The sequence below is a fragment of the Pan troglodytes genome, chromosome 18 (assembly GCF_028858775.2).
Source record: "Pan troglodytes isolate AG18354 chromosome 18, NHGRI_mPanTro3-v2.0_pri, whole genome shotgun sequence".
Lineage (NCBI taxonomy): Eukaryota > Metazoa > Chordata > Mammalia > Primates > Hominidae > Pan > Pan troglodytes.
In genome coordinates this window covers 32806426-32815496 of record NC_072416.2, presented here as the reverse complement: position 1 = coordinate 32815496, position 9071 = coordinate 32806426, and positions in this window count along the sequence as shown.

Genomic DNA, 9071 nt, shown 5'->3' with positions numbered 1-9071 from the left:
TGAAGCTGGAAGCTATTATCCTAAGAGAACTAACACATGAACAAAAAACCAAATACTGCATGTTCCACTCATAAGTAGGAGCTAAAACATCAAGTACATGTGGACACAAAGGGCCCACGTGAGGGTGAAGGTTGGGAGGAGGGTGAGGATCAAAAAACTAGTATCTGGTACTATGCCTGTTACTTGAGTGACAAAATAATCTGTACGCCAAACCCCTGAGACATGCAGTTTTCCCATGTAACAAACCTGCACACGTACCCCTGAACCTAAAATAAAAGTTAAAAAAAAATCCAAGATGAGAGAAATTAACTAGTGAGTGAATTACTCAATTTTCAAGCAGATTTAGAAGAATTGTAAAGGATCCAAGACTTTTGGAGTTCAAAAATAAAACTACAATTCCAGTCTCTCCCAGCAAAAGATTCTCAAAGAATGGGCCTTAGGGCAAGGATCAAGTCCAAGGAGGGACTGTAAGATCCTTTAGTAAGACATTAGAAAGATCTAATGTACAGTAACCTTTCAAGAATCTTAAGAAGATGTCTCAGAGATCTTTTCCATTAAACAATGGGACTTCTAAGAAATTGAAGGATGTTTTCCCACAGCAGTGTTACAGAAAGCCAAAAATAGCAAAGGTCTTATCTCAAACAGATGTGTTGGTGTATCTTTTGTCTAGTGGAGTACATTATAAGAATATTTGAAAAAGGGCTAAATAGAGATTATAGGAAAGTATATAGTCCTTGAAATTAAAGTCTCAATGATGAGTTAAAATAAAGATTAGAGAGATATGCTAGGCACCTTTACAATTCAGTAAATTTAAAACCTAGCTTTTCTTGGCCATTTGTGATACGATTTAATGTTGACAATAATATCAACAACATTCTTGCCTGAAGGTCAAGCAAAAGCTGAATAGAACATGCTTGGATAGATTAATGAATAGGTGGTCCACATGTCATCTTTGTGTTCACTTTTTAAAATTACTCAAAGAAATTGTTTGTTGTGTCTACTTCATGAGCTATATTCAGCCCAAATACCTGAATCCACCATGCTCAGCCACATTCTGATCTCATAGGAGGTATCAGAACAGGCAGAAGCGTGCGGAGCAGAAACTGCCCATCTGCAAAGCTGGACTCTAGCTATTTATGCCTAGTGTTCCATTATTGGAACGCTAAGCTTGTGGGAGTTCTTTATATCTTACTGCTCAAAGTCATCGCCAAGGTCTGATTTTTCGCAAAAAAAAAAAAAAAAAAAAAAAAAGAACCTCCGGCATAAATGGGTTAGAAGACTTGTGAAGATTCCCTTTGTCACAAGAATCTTCTCAGTCCAAAGCAGTGTCTCCTTTTTGTTTACTACCTGTGGCAGGAAAATAAAGTTGTTAGTTTTGCTTTAACAAATCCACAAGAGAAAAACCAAGCCCTTATGACCTGCAGAAGAGGAGAAAGGGAAGAAGTTAATCTGCACCTCCTTAGCAATCAGGTCACAAACAGCGTTAGCTGCTGCCACTGTGTTTCACCCATGCTAGTCATTTCAGAGTTGGCAGTGACTAAAGGGCCAGGAATCCGAGGTATCTTCACATTCCAGCCCTTCTCTCACTACCTTATGTAAAGTTGCTGGGACAATGTGGGTAGATCTGGACAGGAATAGGATAGCTGCAAGGAGGGAGTAGGATGGAAAGGGACATTTGAGGCCACTCAAGTAACAAGACTGGAGGTGGAGAGCCTGCTGAGGAGCCCATTAGTGCCAGCAGTATTTTTACCAATCCCATTGCCTGTATCAAGCCTGCCTCCCCAGGAGAGCAACACAGATGAGCATCTGGCTGGCTACTGTGAACACAGGCAAGAGTCCTGGGAATCTGGGAGGACTTGGAACTGGAAAATTCAATAGATAATGATGATCACTATGAACTATGCCTGTCTGCTAAGGAGTGACAGTTCCCTGAAACCTAAACACCTTGTCATTTGAACACCTGAGACACAGGACATTGTGAACCCTATAGGCAGTGTTGCTGAATATAAAATTCTACATTTCAGACATTCAGGGGAACCCAACCAACACAAAATACATCAATGCAGACACACGCACAGTTTGATTCAACAGGAAAGCTTTCTACAGGTACTGCAGAGTTAAGTAACACAGCAACAGTAACAGAGCAGGGAATACAGAAACCAAGGCAGGACACAGAGAAACTTTTAGTCAAGATGCTAAATGACTCAGAATAAATGTAAGAAAGGAAAGTGGAGATGAGAGCGGGAAAAGAAGGAACGGAAAACCTAAGACAGGAAGAAAACAGAGGCTGAAAGAAAGGAAGAAAGGGCCAGGAGTGATGGCTCACGCCTGTCATCCGGCCTAGCCAACATGGCGAAACCCCATCTCTACTAAAAACACAAAAATTAGCCGGTATGGTGGCGGGCGCCTGTAATCCCAGCTACTCAGGAGGATGAGGCAGGAGAATCACATGAGCCCAGGAGGCAGAGGTTGCAGTGAGCCAAGATAGTGCCACTGCAATCCAGCCTGGGTGACAGAGTGAGACTCCGTCTCAAAAAAAGAAAGAAAGAAAGAGAGAGAGAGAGAGAGAGAGAGAGAGGGAAAAGAAAAGAAACAGAGAGAAAGAAAGAAAGAAAGAAAAGAAAGAAAGTTAGTTTATGATGGAGAAATAATATAAATAAGAAATCTTCTAGTTTCCAAAACTGTAGTTTGTATCATGTAGTATTATAATTATTTGTTTACATCTCTGATTTTGCCTTAAATTCAAGAGAGGAAAACTGGATCACTACTGTAACTTTCACAGCATTAGCAAGGTGCTTGGAGTAGATGTTTAATAAAGATGAATGTAGAGAAGAAAAGGAATCCAGCCAAAGGAGCTTACGGCTTGCGGTTCTTTTATTTATTTATTTATTTTCAATAGCTTTAGGGGGTACAAGTGGTTTTGCATTACATGAGTAAATCATATAGGGGTGAATTCTGGGCTTCTCATGCACCCATCATCTAAACAGTGTACGTTGTACCCAGTAGGTAATTTTTCATTCCTCACCCCCACCCACCCCTCCCTTTCTGAGTTTCCAGTGTCCATTATATTATATCACTCTGTTTGCCTTTGTGTATCCATAGTTTAGCTCCCATTGATCAGTGAGAACATGTGGTATGTGGTTTTCCATTCCTGAGTTACTTCACTAGGATAAGGGCCTCCAGTTTTATCCAAGTTTCTGCAAAAGATGTTATTCCATTCATTTTTATGGCTGAGTAGCGTTTCATAGTATACATATATGTGTGTGTGTGTGTATATATATATGTATGTGGAATCTATAGATTCTATATACTATGGAATATACATACTGTGAAATATATATATACACACTATGGAATTATATATATATACCACATTTTCTTTATCCACTCATCAGTTGATGGGCACTGAGGTTGCTTCCATATTTTTGCAGTCTTAAATGCAGCATTTCACTGAGCTTTCCCCTTAGATTTCAGTCTTTCTTCTCTATTTCTTTGTTATTATTGTTTTTGTTTGATTGCTTGTTTGTTTGAAACAGGGTATTGGTTTGTCTCCCAGGATGGCGTGCAGTGATGCAATCATAGCTCACTGCAGTCATAGCTCACTGCAGCCTCAATCTCTCAGACATAACTGATCCTCCTGCTTCAGCCTCCCATGTAGCCGGGACCACAGGCATGTGTCACCACGCCTGGCTAATTCTTTTTGACTTTTAATAGAGACAAGGTCTCACTATGTTACCCAGGCTGGTCTCAAATTCCTGAGGTCAAGCAATATTCCCACCTTGGCCTCCCAAACTGCTGAGATTACAGGTGGTGAGCCACTGCTCCTGGCCACTTCTCTATTTCAATTTGTCCTATGTCTCCCTCCCCCACCCCCACTCTCTATTTCTCTCTGTATCTCTCTCTCACACCAGAGTTAAGAACCTAGGAGGCATCCATAATTCCTCTCTCTTCTTTCCCTCGATTCTCCATCACCGTCGTGCTGACTTTTACCTCCAAATGTTCTTGCGTCCATTACCTCCTTCCAATCCTTGGCACCTCTTCCCTAAATCATCATATGACAGGTTCATAATGCTATCTTCCTCTTTGGCTGCCTCTTGTGATTACTGCCAGAATAGAAAATAAATTACCATCAAGTTTTTGCTTGACATTCTACAGTGGCTCCCTATCACCTACAGGCCTAAGTTCAAGGCCAAGTATGGACTGGGTTGTGGACACTGCAAGGGCACACTCCATAGCCTTTTGAGTCCCCTCTACTATTTCTGGGTACCTATTCCCCCAACCCCAGCTTCTGTGTGTTTTGCTTCTAAGGGCCCACACCTTAGATTCTCTTGGGAGGGCTGCCCCTACATGAATTGACCACCTTTGCTCACAGGTACAAAGAGTCAGAAGTGTCAGGGCGGCCTACAACCAATGAGTGACTGATGCCAAGGTGTTAAAGCCCAGCTCCCTTGGCTCAAATAAGGACAAACTCTGAGGTATCACTTACATTCCAGAGCTCCCCAGCAGCACCAGATTAATGCTGAGACTTTGCCTAAAGTCACACCATTACTTGGCATATTATTTATCTATTGTTGCATAACACATTTTCCCCAAAAAATTAATGTCTGAAAGAAACAAACATTTATTATCTTGCATAGTATCTGAGGGCCAGGAATCTGGAAGCAGCTTAGCTGTGGTCAGGGTCACTCATGAGGTTGCAGTCAAGTTGTCAGCTGGGGCTGCAGTCATCTGATGGGAATAGAGGATCTGCTTCCAAGATCACCTCACGTGGCTGCTGGCAAGAGGCTCCAGTTCCTTGCCAGATGGGCCTCTCTATAGGGCTGCTGTCTTTTCCCAAAGCAAATGATCCAAGAGAAGGAGAGAGCTAGGAAATGAGCAAGACAGCACCCAAAACAGAACCTAACCTCAGAGGTGACATGCAACCACTTCTGCTATATGCTGTTGGCCACACAGGTCAGTCCTGGTACAACGTGCAAGGGGGATTACAAAAAAGGCAGGAAGTGAGGATTGCTGAGGACCGTCTTGGATGCTGGAGACCACACTTCTTCCCCTTCTCTATCCTGCTCCTCACATTCTCTTATCAGGTTTTCCTAAGAGCACTTTTTTTTTTTTTTTTTTTTTTTTGAGACAGAGTCTTGCTCTGTTGCCCAGGCTGGAGTGCCATGGTGCGATCTCAGCTCACTGCAACTTCCCCCTCCCAGGTTCAAGTGGTTCTCCTGCCTCAGCCTCCCAAGTAGCTGGGATTACAGGTGCAAGCCACCATGCCCAGCTAATTTCTGTATTTTTCTGAGATCAGGCACATTCAGGATAGTATGGCTGTAGAATAATTTTTGTATTTTTAGTAGAGATGGCATTTCACCATGTTGGCCAGTCTGGTCTCAAACTCCTGACCTCAGGTATACCTGCCCACCTCGGCCTTTCAAAGTGCTGTGATGTAAGGTATGAGCCACCATGCCTGGCAGGTTTTCCTAGGAGAACTTCTCAATGAATCACTTGTATCTGAATCCTAGTCTCAGGGACTGCTTCTGGGGGAACTCAACCTAAGACAGACTGCAAAGTCCTCCAAGACATGGCCCTTGCCTAATTCTCCAGTTTCATCTCTTGCCAGCAACATGTGCCTCATCCTTGATGTGCCAGCAACATCGAAATGACACTTGAAATCACCTGCACAAAGCATGTAATCTTTCTATGCCTTTACTCAGAGGGCAGAAAAAGAGTCTTAATCATCTTTTTATCTCTGTCACTAGCTACCATTAGACATTTGTTGAATGAATGAATGAATGTGAACACCCTAAAGTCTTCACTGTCACTGTGAACATCCTTAAATGGCCACTGCACAGGGGTGAGTGGAGAAAAGGACATGTGGCTTTGTTCTTTCACCTGGAGCAAGTTTGAGAACTTCACCATGCCCTCTAAACTCTGGGAAAGGAAAATAAGGGAATCCATGCATTCATTCAACAAATATTTACTGAAAGCTCACTGTATAACTGGCATTGTCCTGAGCATTGGAGAAGCAGCAATGAAACAAATAAATTCAAAATCTACTTTCAAGGGCTTATATTCTACTGCAGGAAAATAGTGACAGCTAAAAGATATTGAGTGTCATATGTCCCAGGCACTGTCCTAGGGGCGTGTGTGTGTATGTGTGCACATGTACACATAGAGAGAGTACCTCATTTAATACTTACATAATCCTATGAGATAGGTGTTATTATTATTCTTATTTTGAAAATAAGGAGACTAATGCACAGACAATAAATAGTGGGCCTGGAATTTGAACCCAGTTTGTAGCATTCTAGAGCCCATATTCTTGTCTACTCTACTCAACAAATAGAAGCGCACTAAAAACTGCATTGATGTGGCAACACCAACAACATACTTGTTCGTTTATCTGGATTTTCTTACCCATACAATGTGTTTTATTTTAAAACTCTGAAAAGGGGAAATAAGAAACTGCTGATGCCTAGTGTAACTAGAATAAAAACAGCCGCTTTGGGCCAGGCATGGTGGCTCATGCCTGTAATCCCAGCACCTTGGGAGGCCAAGGTAGGCAGATCACTTGAGGTCAGGAGTTCAAGACCAGCCTGGCCAACATATCAAAGCCCCGTCCCTACCAAAAACACAAAAAATTAACCAGATGTGGTAGTACGTGCCTGTAATCCCAGCTAGTCAGGAGGCTGAGGCACGAGAATTACTTGAGCCTGGGAGGCGGAGGTTGCTGTGAGCTGAGATCACACCACTGCATTCCGGCCTGGGTGACAGAGTGAGACTCTGTCTACCAAAACAAACAAACAAACAAAACAAAAAAGCAGCCACTTTGAGCCAGAATAGGCCTAAAAGGCAATACAGTGCAGAGATAACAATTTAAATAGAAGTCGGGAGTTAGGGCTGAGCTAGAACTGGTAGTGTGGTACTGTCTGTTTCCTCTTCTCCATGATAAGGAAGCTAGATGAATGTAGCTCTAAGATCCTTTCTTCTATTTCTTCGATAGCAATCTTAATGGGCTGGCTCTTAAGATTTCAATGCCTTTATGAAATGTAGCCTTGGATTATATTCATCAGCCTACATATGCCATCTCCCCTGCTAGACCATAAGCCCTGTAGTAAGTGAATGCTCTTTTACACACCACTATACGCCATATACACCATGCCGTCTGGGGCATGTCTTACCATAGAGAATGGGCCTCTATATTCGAAGACCACCCTTGAAAAGGCTCCTTCAAGGTCACAGAAGGAATGAATCAAAGAGTCAACATTTAGACACAAGCCTGTCCCATTTCAAAGCAGGTGCTTTCAGCTCACACCTAATGACTCAAGAAAGAGCAGTTGCTTAAATAGTATTCCTGCTGGGTCAGCGTGTTGTTTCATAAAGCCTATTTCAAATATTTCTCTCTCAACCACACACACTCACTCACGAGTTCAACACTGACTTTTCTAAATCCCCCAGATGGTATCCGTCACCTTGAAACTGGGTCTTTTATGAGCAAGGTAGGTCCTGGTCTGATTCTTGATTCTCAGCTCAGAAGCACTGTAGGGATATACTTCAGAAGAGATAAAAAACAAGATTTTACCAATATTGATATTTTTATTTCTTTAGATGCATGGGAATTCATTGCTGTACCTCACTTGCCTTTACATCTTAATTGTTAAATAATTTTTTTAAAGGGAGGCATTGTTTTTCCCCTGAAATATCCTAGTTTCTTGGAAAATTTATGTAGTTTCAATTTCTTTTTTTCTTTCTTTCTTTCTTTTTTTTTTTTTTTGTCAGAGTCTCAGTCTGTCACTCAGGCTGGAGTGCAGTGGCGCAATCTCAGCTCACTGCAGCCTCTGCCTCCTGGGTTCAAGCGATTCTCCTACCTCAGCCTCCTGAGTAGCTGGGATTACAGGCACACACCACCACGTGCAGATAATTTTTGCTTTTTTTTTTTTTTTTTTTTTTTTTAGTGGAGATGGGGTTTCACCATGTTGGTCAGGCTGGTCTTGAATTCTTGACCTTGTGATCTGCCCACCTCGGACTCCCAAAGTGCTGGGATTACAGGTGTGAGCACCGAGCCTGGACTCTAGTTTCAATTTCTTAGTAATGCCCTAGTTCCCCACAAGTCTTTGAGGGTTGAGGTCCTAGCAGAAAACACATATCACACTTAGAAGGGGTTACTGAAGAGAGTTTAATAAAGGGGCTACTGAAAAAGGTGTGGGTAGCTATTTGGGAGGCTGAGGGCAAGGGGATTGCTTGAGGCCAAGAGGAGTTTCAGATCAGCCTGGGCAACACAGCAAGACCCACAGTTTCTACACACACTTTTTTTTTTTTTTTAATTAGCAGGGTGTGGTTGTGTGCACCTATAGTTCTAGCTACTTGGTAGAATGGCAGGGGAAGATCCCTTGAACTCAGGAGTTTGGGGTTGCAGGGATCTATGATCATGCCACTGCACCCCAGCCTGAGTGATACAGCATGACCCTGTCTCTAAAATGAAAAAAAAAATTAAAAGGGCTGGGCAGGATAAGGGAAATCAGCATGGGTACGGTGCAGCACCTCAAGACTAACAACATGAGAGCCATTACTGCCCCTAGGTCAGAAGGCGCAAGAGTGGGGAGCACTTAGGGAAACCTGGTGAGAGTCGTGGAGAGGCCTGGCAGAGAGGCATGTGGCCTCTATTCAGGAATGTGACTCCTGCAGCCTGACTGTGGAGCGAGGGCTGAATATCATTCTCATCTCACCTTCCCAGCTCCTGCTGCTGCGTCCCATTGGCCTGACACAACCAGGAGCTGAAGGAGAGGTAGCCTGGGTGATATGGTGTGGCTGTGTCCCCACCCATATCTGACCTTGAATTGTAATAATCCCTACGTGCCAAGGGCAGGGCCAGGTGGAGATAATCGAATCATGGAGGTGGTTTTCCCCAATACTTTTCTCATGGTAGTAAATAAGTCTCACGAGATCTGATGGTTTTATAAAGAGGGCTTCCCCTGAACAAGCTCTTTTGCCTGCAGCCATGTAAGATGCGACTTTGCTCCTCCTTTGTCTTCCACCATGTTTGTGAGGCCTCCCCAGCCATATGGACCTGTGAGTCAATTAAA